Source organism: Polypterus senegalus, chromosome 3 (assembly GCF_016835505.1).
Source record: "Polypterus senegalus isolate Bchr_013 chromosome 3, ASM1683550v1, whole genome shotgun sequence".
Classification (NCBI taxonomy): domain Eukaryota; kingdom Metazoa; phylum Chordata; class Cladistia; order Polypteriformes; family Polypteridae; genus Polypterus; species Polypterus senegalus.
Genome location: NC_053156.1, coordinates 265,614,087 through 265,641,678, shown reverse-complemented (window position 1 = coordinate 265,641,678; position 27,592 = coordinate 265,614,087). Strand labels below are relative to the sequence as shown.

General features: G+C 37.4%; 1 protein-coding gene across 25 annotated transcripts in view; it reads left to right on the top strand.

The window, feature by feature from the left end:
* nfasca (neurofascin homolog (chicken) a) overlaps positions 1–27,592 on the top strand; it is a 275,383-nt gene that overhangs the window by 67,926 nt on the left and 179,865 nt on the right. Inside the window, exon 1 of one of the 25 annotated variants that reach the window (XM_039749086.1) lies at positions 5,313–5,556. The exons of the other annotated variants lie outside the window; for them this stretch is intronic. The gene's annotated coding sequence lies outside the window, so the exon portion shown is untranslated. Of the gene's footprint in view, positions 1–5,312; positions 5,557–27,592 lie in introns of those variants that run through there. 25 annotated transcript variants of the gene reach the window in all.

Here is a 27,592-nt window from a genome sequence, read left to right as displayed (position 1 = left end):
GAAATTAACAACAGATGCACTAGAGGGGCAACAATGAGATGACCCCCAAAACAGGAATGGTTTAACAGGTGGAGGCCACTGACATTTTTCCCTCCTCATCTTTTCTGACTGTTTCTTCACTAGTTTTGCATTTGGCTACATTCAGTGTCACTACTGGTAGCACAAGGCGATACCTGGACCCTACAGAGGTTGCACAGGTAGTCCAACTTCTCCAGGATGGCACATCAATATGTGTCATTGCCAGAAGGTTTGCTGTGTCTCCCTGCACAGTCTCAAGGGCATGGAGGAGATTCTAGGAGACAAGCAGTTACTCTAGGAGAGCTGGAGAGGGCCATAGAAGGTTCATAACCCATCAGCAGGACCAGTATCTGCTCCTTTGGGCAAGGAGGAACAGGATGAGCACTGCCAGAGCCCTACAAAATGACCTCCAGCAGGCCACTGGTGTGAATGTCTCTGACCAAACAATCAGAAACAGACTTCATGAGGGTGGCCTGTGGGCCCAAATGTCTACTGCGTCCTGTGCTCACTGCACAGCACCGGGGAGCTCAATTGGCATTTGCCATAGAATACCAGAATTGGCAGGTCCACCACTGGCGTCCTGTGCTTTTCACAGATGAGAGCAGGTTCCCCCTGAGTATATCTGAAAGACGTGAAAGGGTCAGGAGAAGCCGTGGAGAATATTATGCTGCCTGTAACATTGTTTAGCATGACTGGTTTGGTGGTGGGTCAGTGATGATCTTGGAGGCATATCCATGGAGCGACTCACAGACCTCTACAGGCTAGACAACGGCATCTTGACTGCCATTAGGTATCAGGATGAAATCCTTGGACCCATTGTCAGACCCTACGCTGGTGCAGTAGGTCCTGGTTTCCTCCTAATGCACGACAATGCCCGGCCTCATGTGGCAAGAGTATGCAGGCAGTACCTGGAGGATGAAGGAATTGAAACAATTGAATGACCTTCACGATCCCCTGACTTAAACCCAATAGAACATCTGTGGGACATTATGTTTTGGTCCATTAGGCGCCGCCAGGTTGCTCCTCAGACTGTACAATAGCTCAGGGATGCCCTCATACAGATCTGGGAGGAAATGCCACAAGACACCATCCGTCGTCTCATCAGGAGCATGCCCCGACGTTGTCAAGCATGCATACAAGCTCGTGGGGGCCACACAAGATACTGAAAAGCATTTTGAGTAGCAGAAATTAAGTTTTTGAAAAAATGGACTAGCCTGCCACATCTTCATTTCACTCTGATTTTAGGGTGTCTATACAATTGAGCCCTCTGTAGGCAGAAAACTTTTATTTCCATTAAAAGACTTGGCATCCTTTTGTTCCTAAGACATTGCCCTGACGTTATTTGTATAGATATCCAACTTCATATTGAGATCTGATGTATCTAATGTGTTTCTTTAAAGTGTTGCTTTAATTTTTGTGAGCAGTGTATATACTTTTTAATGTAGGTAGATCATTTCGACCTGGTCATTTTAAAAGTAGCTCACAAGCCGAAAAACTGTGGGCACCCCTGATCTGGTTAGTTGCGGTAATAAGAGCGTAGAAAGCATAACTTGACCAGTGTGTGGTCATCCAGGCGAGAGCGTACTTCATGCAGAGTATGCCAGCTGCTGAGAAAGCACGCTTTGCCTCCACTGAAGTAGGCAGCACAGTCATCAGATACAGATACACTTGTTCTAAACAATGCCCGCGCTTGCCATTGCTGTGAAACACCTCCATTTCATCTTTTACTGATGCATCGAGTTTCTTCTCATCATTCTGTGATGGCAAGTTTCTTGGCACAGATAATGCGGATGCAACAGACTGACGCATTGCAATTTCAAGTTGCTGTTCAAAGCTGTTGTCTGACAGACGTCAGTGAAGTCTTCAGTTTTCAACTATAACTCTCTGTTATTTCTTGATCGATTGTTACACTTTTACATGCTATATATGCAAGCTTGGCCTTTCCCGGTTTCCCGGGAATTACAGGAGTTTCATTCCTGGGAATGTGGGAATGAAAAATGTGAATGAAAGTGGATTCCCTAGGGACAGAGTTGTGGCACTGGAAGTACTTCTGAATTTGACATATAAGTAGCCTATCCTCCTCATCCAGATGAGTTGTAGTTGGGAAGGAGGAGAACAGCGCACGCCTAGGGATGAGTGGAGTATGAGAAAGAATTGGAAAAAGAATTGTATTGTTAAAAGTAATGCCTGTTTAAAGGTACATTTCTTTTGAACCTGGAACTTGTGTCTTTGCAGTTGTACTATGGGTTTGAGGCTCTGGAAGGCCCTCCCTGTGGTCACTATGTATGTATATATATATATATATGTATATATAATGCCTGCAGGCTGGCTAGGGGTCAGTATGGCTGTCACAAGTGGCTAGTTAAATGCTAGATAGAGGCAGAGCAGGCAGGAGTGTCTTGGGCAGTAAGTTACTGAATGAATGTCCTTTCAGTGTTTTCGTTTTTTCATTTCAAGCTCAATAATTATCCCAGAAGAGGTGGAAAGTAGGTGCTGCTTCCAAGTTACAAATTTCTGAACAGACAAAGTGTTCCATTCATGCCACTTTTGTCAACTTGGGAAATGGCCAGAAAAAAACCCACATTTGGGATGGCAGGGCCTAGAAGAATTTGAAACTTGTAAAATTGATTCCAGAAATGGAGCAGCATTACAGCTCGTGCTCGTGATCGGAGTGTGTGGGAGGAGGCTTGCAGCTAAAGAGGTGGATGCAACAGCATTTCCATCTGGGTGGCCCACAACACCGTAATAATATTTTTATTCATGCATCCAACCATTTTTTATGTTTATCTATTTGCATTGAGGTGGCACTTCTGCTGGCAGCACTAGGAACAAGCACCCTGAATGGAGCACCAGTCTGCAGCTAAATTACTGTAAAGCAGTTTTATCACATTTGGTCTATGATGTGTAAGACATGTCCTCTGCTGCATAATGTGCTGTATCATGATTTGATTTCTTTCTGCTTACTACTTATTCAATATCAATACTGTATAGCCCATTATGAATCTAAATTAAGCCAAAGCTTATTTGAACTCCACTAGGTGTATGTCAGCACCAATACCCTGGATGAGATGTTAGCTGTTTGCAGACTGCAATTCACTACACAACTGTACTCAGTGGCAGAGTGGACCTTCAGAATGAGCAAAAGAGCCTGAAGAAATTCTATCCAAAGAGGGGAGGAACTTGCAAATTATACAGATAATAATCTAGAGAAACCTTTATAGAGATTTCTGGCAGCAACACAAACCACTGCACCATTGAGATGTCCATCTACTAATAGCATAGCTCATTAGTTGTATTTTTTATAACTGACATACAGGAATGAATGTAGTCCTAGGTAAATTTCTTGTGCTGTGGGATCTTTTAGCTCATGTTCAAAAATCCAGTGGTGTATTTTAATGATTTATAAAAAGAGACTTTTCCAAGATGTCAAGATGAAGTATTCCTCAACACTTTGAGAAGCACCAGGATGTTGTCTTCATATTGTTCTCATGAACCTTTCAGTCATAATCTCAACTTTTTTATGCTCTTCAGTTCATTTGTCATCTTTAGTAGGTCTTTTCAGTCTAACTAATGTGTTTCATTCATTCATTCATTCATTCATTCATTCATTCACTCATTTGTTTCTTTCTTTCATTCATTCATTCCTATAATGTTACTGTCTGTGCTTATTTCTAGATTTTTGAAACTTCCTGCCGACTCTCTGTTGCTTTTTAACTGATGGCTCTTTGTATATGTTACGCTGGTTGCTGCTGTTATATGTAATAATAATGATATCTCCAAACCCTAAATCCACATGGACTGCTAAGCTGTGGAGGAAATTTGCAAGAATTTCTGTTTTTTTACAGTGTTATGACATTTTGTCTTCTTTGTAGTTTTGTATTATTTATGTATTGGATCTATAAAGCAGATAGCCTTTGTTTTCAATTAAAATGTGGCAGGTGTAATTCAGACTTTTCCTTGTGTCTTTCTTGGTGCATTATTTACAGATATGTTTACAATATTAATGAATTTCATTTTAATCATACTGGCAAGTGCATGTTATGTTAACAGCTGATTCTTTGCTGGCCCTTCATGAGTATGATTATGTGTGTGGACTGTTATAGATGACACTCCACTCAGGGTTGACTTCTGTTTGTGCTACTGGGGTAGGTTCCAGGCCCATGCCAGTCTAAATTTTATGAAGAGAGTTTGAACATGCTACATTATGTATGTAGGATGGTAAACTTACTAGTGTTGCCTCCATACAGCTTTAAAGTTCTGAATTTGATTTCCATTCTTGCCACTATTTGTATAAATTTTACACATTTATCACATGGAATTCATCTCACATGCTACAATTATCTCTTATATATCTCAAAAGTTCAAAAGTTTGCATGTTAGGTTAACTCCTCAGTAATCTTACTGACATTTTGGTAAGTTTGGCACTGTATGCTTTGTTTAACATAAAGATGCATGATGTTAGTAGTACTTTGTAAAAGAAAAGTTAATAGATTAACTGCTGTCTTTGGTGACAAAACCCTTTCTATCTCTTGGGGTCTTCTAGGTCCTGTCTGAACTGCTCTCCTTTTGTCCTTCTCTGATGCCCTTGGATGGTTTTTACATTTGCAACACTGACATCTTTTCTGCTTTCAGTTCATTTTTCGTTTCCTTCATCACATGTGTTTCTCCTTTATTTATCTTTGTTCTTGTATCTGTTTTTCTCTTTTGTTTATTGTTCTCTTCTTTATATTCATTGATGTTCTTTTGTTCTTATATTTAGATTTTCCAGTTTATCAATTTCTTTGTTTCTCGCTTTTTATATTATCCTTCATTACATTCTGCTCATCTTCAGTTCTGTCCACCAAGAGTCTTCCTTCTCTCCCTGTTTATCCTGGAGTCTTCTGCTTACCTTCTTTCTCCTTTGCTCTTTCTGGTGTCTTGCTTCTAACTTGTCATGTCTGTTCCCTCATTTCTTTATATGTCTTTGTCTCTCTGTGTCACATTTTGTTTTACAGCTCTAATTTGTTTGTGTCCTCCTTCTCATTCTATTCTTTTTTCCTTTTCCTGTTCATTTCATGTCACATCTTTTTTTTTAAATTTTGAATTAATTCTTCTTCTTTCACCTCTTCTCTACACCTTCTTATGCCCTTTTCATCTGCTCAGAATGTCTTTGTGTTCTGGGAGAGGCGGGAGACAATACATTATTCATGAGGTATGAGGGTGGAGGCTGAGTGCACGCAGGAGGAGTTTACAGTACATGTGTGTATGGAGGAGAGAGAGAAAGAGAGAGAGAGAAACAGATACAGGGGATCATAGTTTGCATCCAGATGCAGATGAAGCTGAATGTTCTACTTCTTTCTGGAACAAAATCAGTGTGGCTTACTGTGAAGGATTTTTGGATTTTTCTCATTTGAGACAGGAAGAGATAAAAATGACTCAGTTTTTGACGCAGCTTTTGTGCTGAGAACTTCTGGACTTGGACTTGCTTTTCTGGGAATAATCTTTAAAGATGTGAGTGCGATGGGAGCATTTCTTTTTTAAAAAACGCTTAATTGACAGGTGAGTTGTCTAGAATATATCATCTTCCATTAGATATAATTGTGGGCATGTCTGAGCTTATTCATTTGACATTTGCCTGATTTTTAAGATTTATTGAGTATCACTGACAATTAATTCTGCTGTAGAATTTAATTGCAGAGTAGTAATCCATCTAGGTTTATATCTCTTAATCTTTCACTCAGTTTTTTTAAAGACGATCTTTTGTTATATTTTTATCTTGTTTTCCTTTCTCTGATGACTCTTTTACATATATGACATTTCTGTCATCATTCTTTGTTATGAAGGAGCAGCACTCTCTATGTACAAACGGCTGTTGCTTTGCAAATCTTTTTAAAAGGATTCAAAAGTTCCAGTCCCACATCTTTGTTCAAAACAAAACAATTGCCCCTAATCCACCTCACTCTACATTTCCTGGCTGGGTTTTAGTGTTACAGCTGCTGCCTTGCAGTGGTTACACTCTGCCACGTGTGATCAACGAGTCCCTTTTGTTTATTGTTATTGGATATTGATCTGACAGTGCCACCTGTCTCACAGATGTAGAAGGGTGACTCTCCCCTCAATTGTTTTAATACCCTGTTGCCATTATTAAGTGTCCAAAGAGTTCTAACACACCATGTTACGATGCCTTATTCTGACTGAATTATGTAAAACCTTTGAGTGCAAGGTCTTTTATGCTTTGTTAGCTGTGGGAATGATTCAATTTTATAATTTAAACATTCGATGATTTGTGAAATAGGGCTGTCCTAGAATTATAACGGAGAATTAAAACTAGCAATATTTTGTCTCAAAATAAACATATTTTTGTGATATCACAGTGGCACTTTGTTGAGCACCTATGTTCTATTGCAGTGCTTAATCCTCATTTAAATGGAATTTGTTTCTATTTTCAGTACAGGGTTTAATATTTTTGCCAAGGCTTTTTTGTTCAAGTCAGTATTTTATATGTATTATGTATTTTATTTTTATTATATTTATATTTATTATATATTTTATACAGTATATAGTTGTTTTTAATATACAGTATAATTATATAATAACATGTATATAAAATATATATATATTGATATATGGCAGGTCCATGTGTATATATAACGTGTCAAAAGTTGGTGATATTCATTTTATTACTATGTAGAGTGTGTTTTTGGCAAATAGTATGTAGATTAGGGCTACAGATTTCCAAATGATGCAATACCACACACAGGTTTGAACTTAAGCACTTGCTTTGAAGGTTAATGTCATTATAGAAACAATTTATATTTTATAGTGAATCTGGGTTGGTTTTTTATCCATCCATCCATTTTCTAACCCGCTGAATCCAAACACAGGGTCACGGGGGTCTGCTGGAGCCAAACCCAGCCAACACAGGGCAGGAACCAATCCTGGGCAGGGTGCCAACCCACCGCAGGACACACACAAACACACTAGGGCCAATTTAGAATCGCCAATCCACCTAACCTGTATGTCTTTGGATTGTGGGAGGAAACCGGAGTGCCCGGAGGAAACCCACGCAGACATGGGGAGAACATGCAAACCCGACGCAGGGAGGACCCGGGTCTCCTAACTGCGAGGCATCAGCGCTACCACTGCGCCACCCGGTTGGTTTCTAGTTCAGTTTAATTTTAAGAGATCATTTATATTCAATATCAACTCCTAAATTAATGCCATATTGCATTTCTTTGTATGGCCCAGTGGCAATTTCCAAAAGAAAGGCTTCACTTTAAATGCAGGTGTTAAACATAAAATGTATGCTTTTAAGAATATTAACATTTCAAGTTTAGTATTGGATATCACATATCAGCAGACAGTGTGACTGAGCTGCATCATTCAGGCCGCATCAGGTGAGAGGCAAAAACCAGGAATAAATGGGAAAACGGTTCAACAAAAGACATACTCCCACATTAAATCTTATTTCTTTCACACCAGACTAGTTTAGAGTGCTTAGAACCTGCTGTATATACTGTTCTTCATGCAAGGTTGCCTGAGAACTGAAAAGCTTTGGCATGATCATTTTTACACATCCTTGAAGCATTTGTCTAGTGAAAAGTTTGTTTTTTATGAAGATTAGTAAAGACTAAGTAAACTTGTGAATAATTATGTATTGCTTTCTAAATGAAAAAAAAGTATTGTGAAAGTTCAGCAATGGACTAGCACCCAATCAAGGGTTGATTCTCACCTTGCACCCCATGTTGATAAGTTCCAGTGCTCCACAATCTTCAACTAGAAGTTGGTTCAGAGAACCCATTAATAACTGATTTGTGAGAATTTAGAATTTATTATAGTCTATCATGAATTACAGTCATTTTCATTTGCCTGTCATGATGGGATAGAGAATTGCGTTTTTGTAAGTTTATAAAAGTATGTGTTGTGCATTTTTATTGAAATAAAGCTGCAGATAATTATCAGAAAATGTAGAAATTGTAAAAAAAACATATAACACATTATGAATGTATGGTGAAACAAGTTTAGTGGAAATATCAACCAGCCTCTGAACTCTGACTGTAGTTGTTTATATGCTTTGTTTTTAATGTGTTATAATCCTTTCTCAAATATATTTATTTATTTAAAATAGTACAGCCTCCAAATATATGTTTTATTTAGAAGAATTGATACACTGAAAAAGGGAAATGTAAATAAAACAAAAGTAAGTGAGCTGGATAGTACATTATCTATGTCAAAAAGGTGCAATGTATTTAGAGTTAGACCAAATTTTCAGAAGGAGAACATCAGTCTGTCTGTCCTAGAGCTGATGTTTAGGTCAAAATGGGGCAGACGTTGCAGCAGATCTACAGGAGGATGCATCAATCCAAATCCAGAATTCAGCCAAGCAAATATGTTATGAAGCAGACTTTTCAGACATCTGAAGTATCAATATAGACAGACAGACAGACAGACAGACAGATAGATAGATAGATATGTAAGGCACTATAAGATAGATAGATAGATAGATAGATAGATAGATAGATAGATCAGAACAACATTTCTAAGCAGTTGTGAGACATTACTTAATCTGGCATAATAAATGCCTTTATTTGAACAATTGTGCCAGAGTCTGTTAGGTTACAAGTGGCACACTATCTACAGTGCATCCAGAAAGTATTCACAGCGCATCACTTTTTCCACATTTTGTTATGTTACAGCCTGAGAAATCACATTGTCATTATGAGATGTTGTTGTGTGTAGAATTCTGAGGAAAAAAATGAATTTAATCCATTTTGGAATAAGGCTGTAACATAACAAAATATGGAAAAAGTGATGCGCTGTGAATACTTTCCGGATGCACTGCATAGGGCACAATTGCCTTTCAAGTTGTGAAAGCTGAAACTGCTCTAGGTGCTCAGGCAGCATGGATGGAGTTATGCCAATCACACCAGTGGCAGTGGTAAACTGGTAATTGGTGTTTAGCATAGTCTGTAAAGCCAAAAATGGATTGAAATGGCAGTGCAAACAGCACCCTACCTCCTGCTCTTGTAAGCCACAAGATCCAGTTACACTTCATCATGAACTCTTACTCCTCTTTCAATTGGGTTGCATCTTCACATTCCTAAACTCTGTAAATGACAGCTACTCAGTATCTCTCTCACTTTAATAGTTGATAAATGTGCATTTAGAGTTTATTGTAGTCTGTCATGAATTGCTTGACTGTCGGTCACATTTGCTTGTCTTGTTGGGCTAAACAGTAAGGCTGTGGCATATTACAGGGTATTGAAATAAAGCTGAAGAAAACTTACCAAAAATATTTTATATGTAAACATTACCACACAGTATTGACAAACAAAAGTCACTTCATAATTCTTGAAGTGAACTCACTAAGAGTACAGAGAGAAAGAAATGAACAAAAATAAAAAGGCTCACTTTGAATTTAATCTACTCATTTCATTCTTTTAGTTTTATGGATTTTGTTTCTATATATTTTCTGTTTAATCATAAAGACAAAAGTTTAATCTTGTAAATTTTATCTAAAATACAGTAAATCACACTCACAATATCATAATTGCAGAGAGCTATAGTTCTAAATGTTCTAATGTGATTGTTTTCCATGTAGGAATACTACAGAAAGGACAAACTTGCTGCCACATTAATAATTAATTTGTGTGCCAAGACCGCAATTGTGGAACTAATTATGTGACCGCCAAAGTCTTTGAGGGTGGATAGAAACTGGAGCTTACACACAGTAGAATGCTGCCATTCCATGGCGACATTCAGTTGTTTTATTCCTTTGTAATTATTTCTGCACGCCATTATAAGCCCTGTATTGTGAAAGGAGATTCACAAAATAGGTTTTGAGCTCAGCCTCATACTTTTTTGCATTTGGTAAATATTTTTTTTCTGTAGATCAAGATTATCAAATGATCAGATAAAATGGATGATAGGGTGAGCAAATTGCCCCTGCTTTGGTAAACAAGTCATTTCCAGCTGACTAGACTTCTACAATGTCACAAGTGAAGCCTTGATATAATATGTTTTGAATTGTTCACAAATAATGATAGTTTTGAAGTAGTTAACTTTCAATTCAGTTCAGTTTATTTTTGTATAGCACTCTCCATTGAATGCAAATGCAAAGCAATGTTACAAGTTCTCTGGTAAAATGCAAGTATACATTTTGCAAATTACTACTGTAAATACAGAATTAGTATACTTAAAGACACTGATGTTAAAACACACAAAAACAATGTAGTAGCCAATTAGAGGAGAGGAAAACGAAAACTTGAGTCATTAACATCCCTGGAGAAAATAAACCTTTAGGGGGGGTTCCACAGTCAGCTGTAAGAGAGAAAATTAAAGACAGAGTTGGATACGTTAACAGTCTTGGAGACCTTGGCTGACTGGCCACCCACTGTCTCCTGGGCATACCTTTAATTTTTTTTTAAATAATCCTTTATAGGTGGGAATGATTATCTTTTTAAGAGTGTTTTTTTTGTTCCATAGTGACTTGTGATTCCAGTTATTACATGCATCTATCCCATCTTTCTGGTTCAAATGGATTGTACGGGGTCAAAGGTACACACACAATTTTGATTTATTTTGGATTGTTTAGCCTAAAAATTGTGGTATCTTCTCTGCAGCCTCTTTCTCCATCTGCCATGTGCCAAAATGATATTCTCAGGAGGTGAAACTAGTGTTACATTTCTTCATGTTGGTTTTTAAGACGTCTTTCAAGCTAATTGTCTGACTTTGACTGCCGAGGTTGGCCTTTTTTGATTTGGAAGTGAAGTCTCAGCCTTACCTTATGTGTGGTATTTACTTGTTGTTTGAACATTTCATTAGATTACTCCTGGACTTTGGTATCATCATTCAAGAGAACAGATTCTGAAAACGTTTAGAAAGCACTCGGGAAATAAAAAAACAGTTTTAAACTAGTAAGTTCTCAAATGTCATCAGTCTAATGGCCATAGTTGATATTAAATACAAAAATTACTAAAGTAAAAAATTGATTTTATGAGCACAGATGGTCATAATGGTCTTTGTGGGTACTGTAGATTAACAAATTTGTAATGCGCACCCAAAGGAGCCGTATTTGAAGGAACCTAAACTACATGCCACTTAGCTTTCTATCAATATATATACAGACAGCTGAGGGTGTGACAACCAATAGAAATGTCATAAATAAATTTGTTACCAAGGCAAAATATACACTTTTGGTCATATATATTCATTTTAAGAATGAAAATCTGTATGTAGCTACTTACACCTTAGTAGTGTTGAAGCACCCCTTTTTTAAAACTTTCTAAACTTCTTTAAAAGAGCATTTTAGCTGACAGATGTAAAAGATGTGTATTGCAATAAGATTCCCAGTTTAAACTGAAGCTACTTACCCTGAAACTCTGATCTCAGCTCAGCTACCTACTTCCTCTGTGGCCTTGAGCAAATAATCACGCCTTTATGCTTCAGGGTGGATTGTAAGGCATTGTGTGACTTTTGAGGATTCCATTGTGTTGGATTTGTTGATTCCCCTGGCTGCACACCCATTGTCATCAGGAGTCTCCTTTTTGAATAATAAAAGCTGGCCATTGCTTTCGAAAGCATGGCTGTGTAATTCAGTTTAATTAACACCTTCAAGACACGTTTTGCCTGGTGTGATGATAAATCAAAATTAATTTATTTTCATTTAGTTCTCAATCTGTTTAGATAAAGAGTGTCAGTCTAATTAAACGTTTTACATTAAAAATTAGAACGTTCAGGGAAAACCACCCCCCAATTAATTTTGTTTCTAGTTTCAGTTAACAGACCTTGAAGAAAGACCTTTATAATTTAACTTATAGGTTTAGCAAAGTGTTAATTCTAACACTGGAAAGTAGAACTGAAAATTTATTTTACTGTGGATATTTTTAGTTGCATAAAGTTCACCTCCATGTCAAAATGCTTTCAGATGCCAGGATTGTTGTCATTATGACTTAGCTATGCTGAGAAATCAGCTGAGTATATCTGGAGATGACTTCTCTGTTTTTGGGATCGAGCCATTTTTGATGTGACAAGCCTGCAGGCTAAAACAGATCTTAGATGCAAAGAAGAAATTAATCTTGCCACTGCTATGTATGTGCCTGAAGCCTTGGCACTTTATAAACAGTCACAGACTGGGCTATTGTAGAGCTGGAGCTGGCGACATGTGCTAAGAGGAGGTGTGTATAGACCTTGTGTGTCTATGAATATATGGTCCATCTGTGCTGCTGCTGCGGCTTTCAACGGCAGATCAATTGACTCTCTGGGCTTATAACGAGGTCATATAATCCATTAGTTGAACAGATGGACGACAAAGTTCTCTTTTTCCGTCCCTCTGCCCCCCCCATCTCATTCCGACTCATCTCCCTGTGAAGGTTTTAACTCTGACACACTGCATGATTCTTATTTTTGTCACAAATCTAGTCAGTGAAGCAGGCTCGGCACAGTTCAGTTTAGGACACATATAACACACACTGCCTTAGCAACAGCAGACAGCATTATTAAAGACATCAGGTATTACACATAGTTCTCTAACTTGGCCATTAGTCCTCACCTGCATAATTTTGGGACAGTTATAACACTACCAAGCAGCTGCTCATACTAGCTACTAGTTGCGCATACTTGGCGTTTGTTTTTATGGGTATCTTTTGGTGCTGTCACTAGTCTGTGTGAGACACTGACATAAGAATCTCACTGTATTGTGTGCAGATAACAACAAAACAGAACTTCATCATGTCTTGTATGAATTAATTTTCAGAAAAATCAGGCAGGTTGAGAAAAAGGATCTGATGTTAAGTATAAAGTTTAAACTTGGTAGAGTGGTGGGACTCCACAAATCTCAGAATAGTTTATGTGCATTTTGGTATAAATTTTATGTGCATTTGAAATTGTATTACAGTTCTATGAGAATGCTGACATTTTATTGGGTGGTTGATTGTAATGGTGAAAAATGCTGTTTTAGGATGTGCTATTAATACTAAATTGGTTTGACATATGGAACCTGTGATGGTCATGGTATTATCTTTCAATTCATTCCACTTATTGAGAGCTCATGCTCGAGGACGAGGGCATTGGCATCCTTGAAGAGTCCTCCACAATCAAGACAGAAATATACCAGGTTTCTCATAATTGATTTGGATTTACTGTTATATATTTTGTTTTCTAATGTTACATAAATTATGCCAGGAAAATTAAACAAATGTTCAGTAAGGGGAACGAATATTTGAACCTATGGACCTGTTTTCCTCTGTGTCATGTTAGGTCATCTTCTGGCAGTTGATCCATTCCCATTGCTCACTAGGCCACTTCCTATATTCTTTTAATTATATTACTTGCAAAATAATTTTTCCTTTTTATGGACATGGACATCTCAGAGAAAGAATTTGTACCTACATCCACAGATGACCTTAGCTGATAATATCTTCCTGTCCTCACTTCATGTTCAAATTACCTTAGCCAGAGCCCACCTGTTGTCTCCAAGAACAAGCTTCTGTTCACAATCAGTGGACCCAACCTAATCTCCATAAGATTTTGAAAACCTCTACCTGCTCCATAAAGTAACCCTTTGCTCACAGTTTATGGTTTGAGGGACACACTTATGGCCTTCTGTCGCCCCCTCCCTTCTCTGTCTCTCCCTCTCTCTCTCTCAAACTCTCTTGCTCGCGCTCTCTCTCTCTCTCTCTCCCTTACATCCATAAATATTGAGTACTTGTTAAGGCACATATGACATACTGTCCGTGGAAGCCTTTCACCCTCACTGGTGTTTCAAGTTGGCTTAACCTTATGTTGTGGTTCAGTGTTGAGCTCTTGGTTATTTATAATTTGTGTAGCATGTGAGTTAAGAACTTAAGAATCACTACAGTTTTTGAACTAATAAGTATGCTGTAAGGTTGCTGTCACAAATAAAGTAGCCACTGAACCATTTTCAGAGCAAGTCTGCTTGTCAGGTAGTACAGCTGATGATGAATGTACCACCATTACCATGAGAGAGATCACAGGGAGATTCCAAAGGATATTACTCATTCAGTGGTGAAATTGAGATGAATCCATCATTCCTACCTCCCTTACTACATTTAGTATTTTAAAGCTATTGTAGTAATATTTGATGTTTAATTTGTATATCTATACTTCACAGTTAATTATTCTGTCAAATGCAATCCTTATATCAGACTGCTGTACATGGACATCTTGAGAATGAGAAATTATTTTAATTCCTGGTATTGATCCCCTATTAGCAGGAAGCAGCAAAGAATCGTTAAGGGTATTTGAATTTATACATACAGACAACTAGGTGGTTGTTCATTGTTAGATATTTATTGTTTGACTATGTCATCATCATATGCCACCTATACTGTATTTTTATTCATAATGAATTAGTAAGGGGTATCAGGGAATTCTCTTGGGCAGTGCAGTAAATGGGCTACAGGTTAAAATTCATAGTGTGTTATGTTCTTTTTGGAGTTCATTTCCTATTCCATTTTTTTTTCCATTCCAAAGACAAGTTTTCTTAGAAATGTTAACTGGCTGCTTTGTAAGCATGGGCATGAAAAAATGGTTATTCCAGAGTCAATTCCTGCTTTGTTGTGACAATTACTGATTGAGCAGATAGGTTCCTGCTCCACTATGACACTAAATGCAGTCAAGTTGTACTTTAGTACAGATGGATGAAGTTCAATTTCCAGACAGCTGAGGAGAAAATAAGGTATTACAGCTTGAAGTTTTAGTGCTACATAATTTATGTTTTCAAACCTGTTTTGTCAGATTCAGTGCCTCAAGCTTCTGTGTCCTGTCCTTGAAGTATGTAGAACAGGAAAAAGCACTGGGCAGGGTGGCAGGCCATCCAGGGCCCACTCACACACACAGCAGAACCCAAACTCACACTCACATTTACCCATGGCAGGAGTGAATCAGGAGTGCATTGGGGAAAACCCATGTAGAAACAGTGGGAACATGCTAACTTAATGCAGTAGAAGATGTATTGCCTTAACCCTCAAAACTTCTCAGTGATTTGTTGTACTTTTTTGATGCAGGTCATCTTAGGACAGAGCCAGCAGGGAAAATAACATTGAAACCATTAGATTAGTAAGACCAGTTACAAGGAGACTTTAAGTCTCTTTAAAGAAAGAAAGTCCTAATTGACATAATTAACTTAACCTGGTTAAGAGGATAAGACTTAAAGGCCAGTAGCAGAGAGAAAGTGGAAGCATAAGGAGCAATATGCTGGGGCAAGACATCAGGCACACAAGGCAGTGTGTAAAATTCCCCAGATGCTCATCAGTGTCTCATTAAAAAAAATATGCCGCTCATCTGTAGTTACCATTTTTTAGAATTTCATTAATTTTTTGTATGTGCACAGATAGTTATTTTTAATAACAAACAATTAACATTTGAAATAGTCTTTCACTAACATCTAAAATAAATGTTTCTGCACAGACTTGTTGTTATTCCTCCTGGTGGACTAAAATTAATATGCTGCATTTGTTATCAAACCTGGGTGTGAGCCCGTGATTTTAAACACAGGTTTATAACACTGCTCTAACCATTATAAAGTTAACTTATGGCATCTTTTAGAATGACTAACATACAATGCCTGTTATTGTTGATGGTTAATACTGCAAATGATTACAAATACTCCAGATTTACATGTTTTATAGGTTTTATTATCTATTTATCACAGACCTCCCCCACTTCCCTGTCTCTCTGTCTTTCAAACCCCTCAGGAGAAAGCGTTTTCACGTCCAGCTTGTGATTCCACACCAATTACAGCACGCGTCTCTTTGTGCTGAAAACCTCAACCTTCTCCGCAGGGGTTGAGAAAGTATGGGTTAGTGGTGGGGGTGGGGTTCTAGTCTACCTTGGGGGAACTGGGGACAACACAGTGTTGTTAATCACCATGGCAACCAGGCAGATGAATGTGGCCTGCTGTTTTTTTTTTTTTAACTGAAAATGTTCTATGGAAGTGTTTTCAGGTTATTTTATTGCGATATTTTTATATACAGTAGATATATACAAAAACTTTGTACCTGACACATATAGCAGTATTACCAGCAAGCATGCTAGATGTTGTATGAAATAGGGTGTCTTCATTGTATCTATGAATTATAATGAGTATGAAATGCCATTTCATAGAAACATGGTGTTATTCAACCCAACCATTTACCTCCATATCTCACCTCGAATATTAGTCAAAACCATACCTTTTTATATTCAGAATAATCTTGGAAAATACAGAGATGAAAATATTTTAGTGGAAAGTGAAAAACGAGCTGATACAGAGAAGATCCTAACAATGCCAGCAGTAAAGATGTAAGCCGACTTTCAAGGCGGACACCTGTATCTGCCAGCCAAAGCCATCAATAAGTGGTGTTCACAGCTTTGCAGATTGTCGTTTGTGTTCCTACATTTTGTACAGTACTCTGTAAAGTGTCCTTCATGCTTCGTAGCCATCATCTTGCACTATTTGTCAGTTTGAAAGGGGTCGTATAGTGGGCCTTCATGAGGAAGTATGGTCCTTCCACCAAACTTTCGTGGAATGTGTCTGCAGTGCATATAGTGTTGATGAGAAAGTAAAGATGGTGGTTGTTCTACTTGAATCTAAATTCTGTGCTGTGATACCTGCTAGATTTTGTGCATAATGTTGCCTGTTTTAATTTAAATTATAATTGTGTAGTAGCCCAAGGTTTAGCTCTTCTGCCTAAAACCACATTGAGACTAGTATCCATCCATCTTTCTAACCTTTTTTTCCAGAGCAGAAATGTGGGGCAGCTAGGGTTATCCCAGCAATGATTGGGTTCAAGGCAGGATTAACACCTATAAAGGGCACCAGTTTATCACAGGGTGAGCAAGCACACTCACAGGTCAGTTTAGCAATGTCAGTCCCCTGAACCTTCATGTCTTTAGACTGTGGGAGGAAACCCACATGAGCATCGGAAGCACATGTAAATTCCACAGTGGGAATACTTGGGACATGAACCCTGGCCTCCTTACTGTGCCACCTAGTTTGACTACCATTAACTTTAATGAGCTTTACTCTAAAAAATATATTTTTCTTTTTTTTAACTGTTCTTTAATATTTGTATGCAGTTTGTGTTTTTTTCTGGGTTTTTTGCTTCCTCTCTTATCTCAAAATTATGTATTTTAGGTTAATTGGTTACTCTTAATTTGTCTGTGTGTAACTAAATGTACCCTGTTATGAACTGACTTTCCATCCAGAACTTGCAAACCCTAGTAACTCTTACTTGGAATAAGTACATTCAGAAAATAAAAAAAATAACTTATAGTATCTTTCTGATATTACATGTAATGTTTTGGAAATAATTGATATAAGACTGGATATACAATATTATGTTTAACCAAGTTTCTAAATTGAATGCAAGAATTTCTAACATGTACCTGGGGAATAATAGCCTGGTGGTTAAGTAGCAAAACCATAAAGCAAGTTCAATTCATTGCTTAACTCGCATGTGTTCCAGAGCAGTTGCTGAAGTGGAAACACTAGAGTGCTAGAACTTTGTTTTTGACAGTTTCAAGGTTCAGTGCAAGATGCCAGTACATAGCCATTAACTGCTGGTACCCCACAGCAAAAAAATGGAATGTTGTCAGTATACCATTCCAGTGCTTACTCGCACACTTGAAGTCCTGCTGCAGATGTAGAATAACTTACACGTAGTTTAATCCAGTCCTTGGTTGTGAGGATTAAGAGCTGCTCAGCAACAATGGCTGCAAGGCAAAAAAACAGTTGTGCATAAGGTGCCAGGTGCCATGCATTGCATGACACACTCACACAGGTTCAATTTGTAATCAACGGTTAACCTAGTAGCCTGCATGTCTTTGGGAATGTGGAGTACCCAGAGGAAAACCCACAAGGAAAACTTAGACACTCCACAAAGATAAAAGCAGGATGTGGGATTTAAACACAGGGCACTATACTCTTTTCAAAATGTACAGAAATATTAATTTGAAATGAATTTGACATTTTAAGTCATTTTGGATAAAACATTTATCTAAATATATAAATTCATGGGTAAATGTCCTGGAATCCTTAAAGAAAATGATGCATTTAAGGAACCTCTAAACCATTGTCACCAGTATGTCACTAATGCCACAGTGGTTGTTTGCTCACCTTTCATCCCTATCAGGTTCCTATAGAAGACGCTATTTATTTATAGTTGCAGCAATTGAGCCAGTAATGCTGAATGATTTTGTTTTGATCTGGTAAACTATGCATAGTCATTTAAAAGCCCATCGACTGTCTTATTTTGTATGCCTCTGTAAATGAGATACTGCATTGCCCAAGGGATTTTTATTGCACCCTCTCATGAATGGGAGTTACCAAGGTAACCAGCAAGCTGATCGCTTCTATGAGCCCACGCACTGGACAGGTCACCAGCTGGGGTCCTTGTGCTTACTGTATCTGCGTAGGCGAACACGTGTTCATCTTTGTGTAGGGCGATTCCTCCACTGAGCATATTGTTTTGGGCACAATAGATCGATTGAGGTTGGAGATATCAATCTGATTCAAATTTGTTAACTGTCATCCTTTTTCTCACAAAGCTATCATGGCTCCAGCAGTTGTCTCATGACAGCATTTATCGGAAAGCACAAGGGCTGTCATGATGCAGTTTTCTTTTCAGGAAGAAATTTTAATAATGTAACACAACAGAACATGTAATAGCCAAATTAAAGAAAATACAAATTAGTGTTTTGATATGATTATACAAAATTGATTTATCAAATTGGTTTTGTTTCGTTTTTAAATGATTTAAAGATTATGTTAAAGTGTCTCTGTGGTTTTGGTTTGTTTTTAAATAATTTAAAGATTATGTTAAAGTGTCTCTGTGATGTGATTTCTAAACCTTTTTTTGCTTTTGTCATATTGCATATTGGTTTCACAGGGACACATGTCAGACTAGCTGTACACATGCCAGCTTTGGCTGGCACTGGTGGATTAGACTGGTTTGTTTTACTTTAATTAAAAATTTAGATCAAGAATTTTAGCATTTCTGATGCATCTCTAAGCAGGAGTTAAATTTAGTAAAGAAGAGCTTTGCCTTTTGAAGTAAACATAATTGTATTGAGAAATTTAAGTTTGTGTCTTTCCCAGTTAACTTAGTGCTCTTAAAAACATACTTTTGACAATATCTGTGTGGCTTTATGTGGTCAAATTTTATTAAATAAATACAGAGTTGTGCAAATTCACATTTAACCATTAAAAATATCAGAAAGTATGAGCATCCACCCAGCCCAATGTTGCCAGAAAAGTGATAAGAGCAATGAAATCCAAATAACCAAGAGGAGGAATGCTGCATTTCATTTAGCATGGAATGGTGTCACACCTGAATTGACCGTGTCCAAGTAAAATATTTGGAAAACCAATATGGATACCTCTAGGAAAAAAAATGTTGTTCTTGCCCTTTTGGAATACAGACAACTACTGAACAAACATGTCCCACTTTAGTTGGTCTCAGCCTATTAAAAGAGAATTAATACAGCCATCTTGGATTTTGAGGTTAGGGTTGGGGAGGTTGTCACGACTTTCTGAGTAGTAAATCCAACTTGTGGGGGCGTTACAGTTAAAACTCCCTACTGGAAACTTGGAATTTCCAACTTCCCAGTTCAAATGAAACACAACAGAAGACACAACCTCAAATACAAAATATACATAGACAACAGGTCTTGACTCCCATTCATGTGACTTCATACAAGTTGCCAGCTGTAGCCAACTGCATTCGTAATTCTTATGAGAGATTATTCAAGTAATGCAAATTTAAAGGATTTCGAAAAGTTTAGGGATACAAAATCAGACAGTTTCAAGCAGTAGCCAGAGGCTAACCTTACATTAGTTGTGTCAGATGAGAAACAATGTCTGCTGGAAAGAATCTTGAGAAGAAAAGTCAAGAAGAATAAAGCCTGGAGGGGAAAATTAATGTTACAGGAGAATACAGATGAAAGAAATTGCAACACACCTCTTTAAAAGTTTGTGACTGTGGGACATTATGAAAACATGTGCTTAGGAACCTGGGGCCTCATGTATAACGCTGTGCGTAGAACTTGCACTATAACATGGCGTAAGCACAAAAGCCGAAATGTGCTTACGCACAGAAAAATCCAGATGCAGGAATCTGTGCATACTCCAACTTCCACGTTCTTTCGTTACATAGATCCCGATCAGCGTGAAAACTAACGCTCGTGCACGCGCATTATGTAACGCCTATTTGAATATGCAAATCAATATAAATCGCCCTTAAGGCGCAGCCTTCTGTGAAAAGACAATGGGAAAAGCACGGGGAAAATATAAGAATTTCAGCGAATACCAAGTGGAGGCAAAGGAAAAACATACCATTTGTTCAAATAAACCGTGGTATAATCAACAAAATGAAGTTGATCGAGTGACATAGCGTGTTGGAGGAACTTGAAAGCTCACATCCACAAAATCGCACAGTGCCGGAAATAAAAAAGAAGTCACATATCAAAGTTGCCGTGAAAAGAAGAGTTGTAAGCCCACTGTCTGAGTGTCATATGAAAGTTTATTAGGGTACAGAGAAAAAAGGCACACGGTGGGGAAAAAGCACGAAATGTCAACTTCAATCTCGACATTTCCACTTTAATCACGTAGTTTATTTTGTCATTTAGTAGAACATTATAAACTTCATCTTAAAATCGTTTAATTAACCAGTTTCTCAAATCACATACACGTAATTAAAGTAGCACGTTAAATGCTTTGTTTTGTATTTGATCTTCTACTCGTATGTGCTCTATGTGTGTGAATCACTACTTGCTTCTTAAACTGGCTCTCTTCCTCCAACTGGACACAGAATCCATTACATTCGTGATATTACAGCTCTCTGAATAACTAAAATACTGAGATGTATACGTGATGTCATTTTCATGATGATAGGAGTTAAAGCACGTTATTAAACATGTGTTTCACTTGATGAAATAATTTATTGTCGAAATTTGTCGCTGCTTTTAGCTGTGTTGTTATTTTCTCTTTCTTTTTTATTCAATATATATTCGCGTAGCCGTCACTGCAGTCAGTGCTTTTCTTTCCCCAAGTAACCGATCGCCACACAATCAGCTCTGTAATAGACGTTAAGCCATCTGTAAGCTTAGCGCCGATTCTTCAAAACGTTTAAAGAACATTGAAATATCTTCATAGTACATGTTTAATTATTCTATCCTTCACGACACTCCCAGTGAAGAATATAGATTATTTAAATGAAGTTAAAGTTTTATGTGTATAATTTAACAAACATATTTTGCTGCATTTCACCTTAAAAATGATATCGTCATCATATGTAAATACGCGCTTTATAAAGTGGCTCAGGTTGTGAGATATTATAACTGTAGTGCAAGTTTACAGTGGGGTGATTGTACTTATAAGTACAAACCGTTCTACAAGGAGCAATTGATTGAGTGCATTTAAAGTTCTTGGGATGAAACTGTTTCTGAACCGCGAGGTCTGTACAGGAAAGGCTTTAAAACGTTTTGCAGTGGCTGAGACAGCGTGTCCTTAAAGCTGTATACCGATAATTCTCTTTCCGATCAGCTGCTGCTGTGATTCACACTCAGATACAGTGATATAAATACTCCGAGTCGTGCAGTGAGAGTAATATGGAAAAAGATGATCCGCTGTGGCAACTCCTAATGGGAGGAGCTGAAAGAAGAAGAAGAAGAAGAAGAAGGAGAAGTGAGAGTAACAACGCTAAAGCAGTTATGGTATTTGGAATACTATGGCTGTTCTCTGAACCATTATATTGTTACAAGTTAATTACAATCAGATGCATTACACTAATAAACAATATGCGGTTAGTTTCTGTGTATTTATAAAGCCGCGTCATGAAAATAATGAGTAATCACACAAGAACAGTACCATTGCTTTGATGCTGGGTGCTGCCAGTTTGCAAAACCGAGCGGAGAACTTGCGTACGACAAGGCATGAGGTACCGTGGAAAAGTGCGTGGCTTTACGCCAAGTGTAGGTTTTATACATCGCGATTTGAACGTGGAAAAGTTCTTACGCAACATTTCTGTGCGTACGCACTGTTTATACATGAGGCCCCTGGTGATTTGGAAGTGCAAACGAAGCAGGACAGATCTGCAAACGAAGCAGGACAGATCATCAGAATGGCCCTTATTGAAATGTTTACCAGGGGTGTAAACTTGTCCAAGATCAAATTGTGTACATTGATGACTGGGATTTTTAAATGCAGAAATAATGTTATTGAAATTGATGCTCCAGTCAAGAGGAGTAAACAATGGATGATCACATTCCCAGACGACTAAATAGGCAAAGACATAGAGAAGGCTTTGTTTAAAATGGTACATGATGCAGAAACAGGTTTCAACCTAGAGGACAAACAGTTGAAGAAGATTAAAATAGGGCGAGAAGAAAATGGAAAAGAAATAAGGATATCACAAAACCTGACAAATGACTGGAATTAGAAACGGAAGAAAAAAGATGATGGAATTGAAAACTTGGACTTGAGCAATTCAAAAATTCTAAACCCAGAGACATCAAAATATCACCAAGAGTAGTAATGCAGTGCTATCCTAAACCCAGGAGACACTATAGGATTACCTCAATTAGAATAGAGATTGTGACCAGTACGGGCTTTCTCAGTCGCCCGAACCTAAGATACAACCACATAGGCAATAGGCCTGGGTTCAAAGATAGTGTTTTTATTGAATAAATTACCTTATTAAAGGCTGGTCTCCCAATCAGTTACAAATCATGTCACTTTCGTCCTCTTCCACTCTCCCAACTATTTGTATAGCAAATATTATAAGTCACCTTGGATATAGGCATCCGTTACATAATGTATAATAATAATATAGGCATCTGTTACATAATGTATAATAATAATATTAAAAAGTCACTGGAGCTGCTTACACTCAAACATGCTATACTCAATTGTCCAAGAGGAAAACATTCCTGCATTAGACCAGTTCCTGCTTTTCCTAGTGACTTGGCATTTGTTGATGGTCATTGCAAAATGCAATTTTTACAGTTCAGTTTACTCTTTTGATTTGAAACGGGTAATCAGTAGGAATAATGCTAAATTTTAGTATATATTAACATTATTAGATGTTTCTGATTTTATTTTGTTTACACCATTCACTCAAGTACAGAATTTTTCATGTTTTTCATCATGTATATGTAGTCCCCCTTTAAAGTCAAATCAGAAGAAAATTGGGCAGAGGGATTTTTATACTCAAACTTGAAGGTATACTTTTGGAGCTTTATTCAAACACACAGCAAACCTGACAACGTCTTAGTTGTTTTGCTGCAGCAATGGTTCCTTTATGTTTAAAAAACTCCCCTTTAGAAGTGTCTCATTAAAATGAGGCAGGAGCGGAACTGCACAAGTCCTACACAGGACAGAGAACAAAATACTGTGTAAATGAGCTGGCTTTAAAGTCTTGTACAGTAACATGTGTGATATAAGTCATATGGTACTGTGTGCAGTTGATCCTGAAGGGGAAAACTTACAAGTTGTTTGAAATTCTGTATCTTTTGTATTGCCCTGCTGTTTGAAATTATAGTTTCTCTGTAGCTGAAACAGCCCAAGAAAATGAATGCAAAGAAGTGCTTGAAGCAAATATACGTAAGTGCCAGTACTCTGTGTGCTGTATTCATGTATTGACATGAAGAGCAAGGACTGTGGAGCATTTCCCTGTTAGAAATTCAAGCACAACTTTTCTAAGACAGACATTTCCACCTTCCAGTCCTTCATTGAGGTTCACCAAACTTTCTCTTTCCATTTTATAACATTTCTCATTTATCCAGGCTAGGACACTTCCCCTTCTTCAGTCATCCCTCCACCTAAATGATTATTGGTGCTATTTGTGTGGCCTGTCAGTCACTTCTGCTGCATCCTTCATATGCATAAAGTATGCTCTCAATGCAGTGAAGAGTGTGAAAGTAAGCGTAATATTAATAAATATTGACAAATTAAAAATGTATTAAAAAATAAAAAAACACATATCAGCTAATAATTATTTTTCTATAACATCACTAAATTTCAATCAAGTATGTTAACCATTTGAGATTTTGGAGTTTTTAGTTTTCTGTTGTGGGGGGGAGTTTACCCCTAAATATTAATATAGTGAAATGGCCTTTCTTAGCAGATACCTATGAGTAACCTGCCAAATGTCAGCTTTTTTGCTAAGTGAGAAATAATGTTTTTGTTTATGAGTGAGTAAGTGAGTCAGTCAGTCAGTCAACTTTGTATTATTTTTCCATAGATTAATATTTATACTTTTTTCTTGTAGAGTAAGAAAACAGCAAGAAATCTAGTATATGCTTATGACTCATGCAGTGTTGCTTAATAGTCACATGAATGCTCAGACAAATGTGACACTTTAAAACAAAGCCCTTTACAAAAACATGATGCTCTGTGTGCCCAAAGTGACATGATCATAAAAAAAGAGGAGCTGGGAACCCTTCATACTGCATGTAATGTATGTAAGAAACCTCAGAAGAAATTGCTTGTGAAAAGCTGTCATTATATTTTTTTTCTTCCAACTATGCTTTTTTTGCTTCTAAAAGTCAGAAGACATAGTGTGAATGCCCATCTCTCTCTTTTATAAATTGAGGCATTGTTAATACTATGTGTTCCACAAATGCCTGAATATATATTGTACTAAATGTTACATTATCCATCCATCTATCCATTTTCATAACGTACATATCCAGAGTAGGGGCACAGAGCAGCTAGTGCCTATCCTAGCAATCATCAGTCACAAGGCAGGAACAATACCTAGACAGGGCACCAGTTCATTACAGGGTGAACACACACACACACACAGGAAACTTTGACAGCACCAATCCACCTAACCAGCAAGTCTTTGGATTGTAGAAGGAACCAGGACATCCGGAGTAAACCCAAATAGACACGGGGAGTATGTGGAGAACTTGCAAGTTCCACACAGGGTGAGACCAGGATGTACAACCTGGTCTTTTTATTGCCTGGCAACAGTGCTAGCATTTCACCATCATGCTATCCACAATATATTATAGTGATTTTTAAGCATTTCCTATAAATAATTTATTCAGTACAAGTTTTTATACATAATGTAGCAACTAAGAGAAATTCTGTAAGAAGGACTTTATTGGGAGACTACTTTGTTAACAGACAGTACAGATCAACAATTTAAAGCAAAGCACAAGAAGTTTAGACAGGAAAAATGGTGTGCTAGATGTGACTTGACACTTCGCAGCCTGGGAATGCCAGTTGACCTGTACAGGCAAGAGGAGATGATTGAGGAATAACAAACAGGACTTAATTAATCATAGCTTCTCTTTTTCCTGTTTACAACTGCAGCTAAAATGTAATAGAGGTGAACAAAATATTTTTATTACAAATTGTTTTAGGCAGTATGTTTCAATTCAGTAGAGAACCACAAGCATGTGAAAATGCTTATTGCCTGAGGTAGCTAAACAAGTGTTGCTGATACTGGAAAGGATCTTTAAAATGGTTCAAATTTTGAAAGCCGCTACTATGATAAAAGGAAATATGAGTTATATTCCACTGAGACTAGTAATAGAATAAACTAGTTTTTGCTTGGTGTGATTGTTGCTTAACAGTTACAGCACAAGGCAGCAGTAAAGTTTATTGTAAAAGGAAGTGTTTAAGAATCAGATGAATATCGATTTTATTCATGATGATACATGCTTTTCATTACAAATTACAAAAAGCATGATCCTGAAAATAATGTGCAAAAGCAGATTTGTTAAAATACAGCAATATTGTATAGCATTTGTGATAAACAAAAAAATGAATAGTTTTATTTTTAAATATTCGTTTTTGCCTCTGTTTAAGACTTTTTGAAAATAGTCTAGATATTATATTTGACTAGTAGCATTCAATCTGATACAGCCCTAGAGTGGACAACCCTATCTGACACTTCTAAAGATCTGAAAGGGTCATGATATCACAAAAATTATAATAGGAATGAAGATTTATAGAGTGTTCTTCTCATATTAATGTAACCTTACTAAAAACACTCTGATGTAAGAACTGTCAGAAAAAAATCCATTTCATAAAATCAGATGGCTTTTCAGAAAACAGGGAAAGCAGAGTTGGCGCCTGTACAATGTGTGGTTTTATGAACATTTACTGTAAGAAGCTTTTCTTTTGCAAAATGCTAATAATTTTGTCAGCAGGTACCTCACAGCTCCAGGGACATATGATTGAGTTCAAGCCTGATGTATTATTGTGCAGCTTACTTAGCCAATTGATCGGCACATATTTTTTTCTCTGCCTTTTTTATTTTTTATCTCCATATCTCTGTATGTTAGTCGATCTGGTAATGCTAAATTAGCCAGGTATGAATGAGTGTGCGTGATCCTGTGCTCCTGTGACAGGTGGGGGCAGGGAAAGGCGCAGGCTCCAGTGTGGCCTTAAAAGAGAGGGAGAGGAAGACCTACTCTGGTAATGGGAATTTCAGTCAGCATGCTAGTGTGGAAAGAGGGCATCTTCAGTGAACCGCAAACCATAAAATGATACTGAATAACATTATAGTAATTTACCTGGGAATATCAGAGCAAGAGGGAGAAAGTTTTGACAGGCTTTACAGAAACTGGAGAGATTAATTTGGGATGATAAAGGGAAAAGGTCACTGTGGCTGCTAGTATTTTATAACCTTTAATCTATTGAAAAAGAGAGGACAGAGAGATGGTCCATTTAAAAGGAACGTAGGGGTCTGAAGAGACAAGGTCCTGCTCTTAGAAGTTATAGTCTGGTGTTCTTGCAGCCAAATTTGGCTATTTGGTAGGAGAAAGAGACAAGGATAGTAGTAAGAAGGTGGTACTTAAATGGGTAGATAAAGCCAAGCATAAAATACAATCTTTTTCGATCAGGCTTATAGTTAAAATTATGCATTGCTCTCTTTAAACTCTGAAAGGACACAATGCAAATTTTAAACAATGTCATTAAGTGCCTAACTCACTTGGTTGTATGTATTCAGAATATTCTACCTTCAGACAATTTTGGATTAACATTTTTAATATCTTTTAGCTGTCGATCTAAAATCACTTGTACATTTTCAAAAGTCTTGAATATAATCTACACTACTTTGGTTGCATGAAGAATTGGAAGAAAACTACCTCATCCAACCATAACTCAAGTGGGAAAGCATTCTATATAATATTAGACTAGGAAAAAACTGGAAAAAATGTAAGTTTTTTCCTGTGAGGATTGGTTCAAGAATGTTTCTCTCAAGCGTTCATTAATACTGTTTTATAATAAGAAGGCCAGGTCCCTCATACCTTTTCTGCTTCTTAAAAGCCAATGCCACATTGTGCAAGTTTTAGTTGTGGGTTATGTCACGCATGCTGGCAACAGATTCTGGTCATTTTGCTGGACCATGCCAATTTAAGTGACTGAAAATTGCTTGGCTCTTCAGCACTCTATGAAGGTTTGAACAGCTGCGGCGAGTTCAGCTGCATTCTCAGTTCTTCTTTTCCTTTTTTCCATTCTTTTACGGTACGTAAAACACAAGACATCAGAGATGAGACTCTCTTCTTCTTGTAAGCTACAAAACACACACATTGCTGCATTCTATGCATTTCCAAATGAGCATTCATTGTTTTTCAA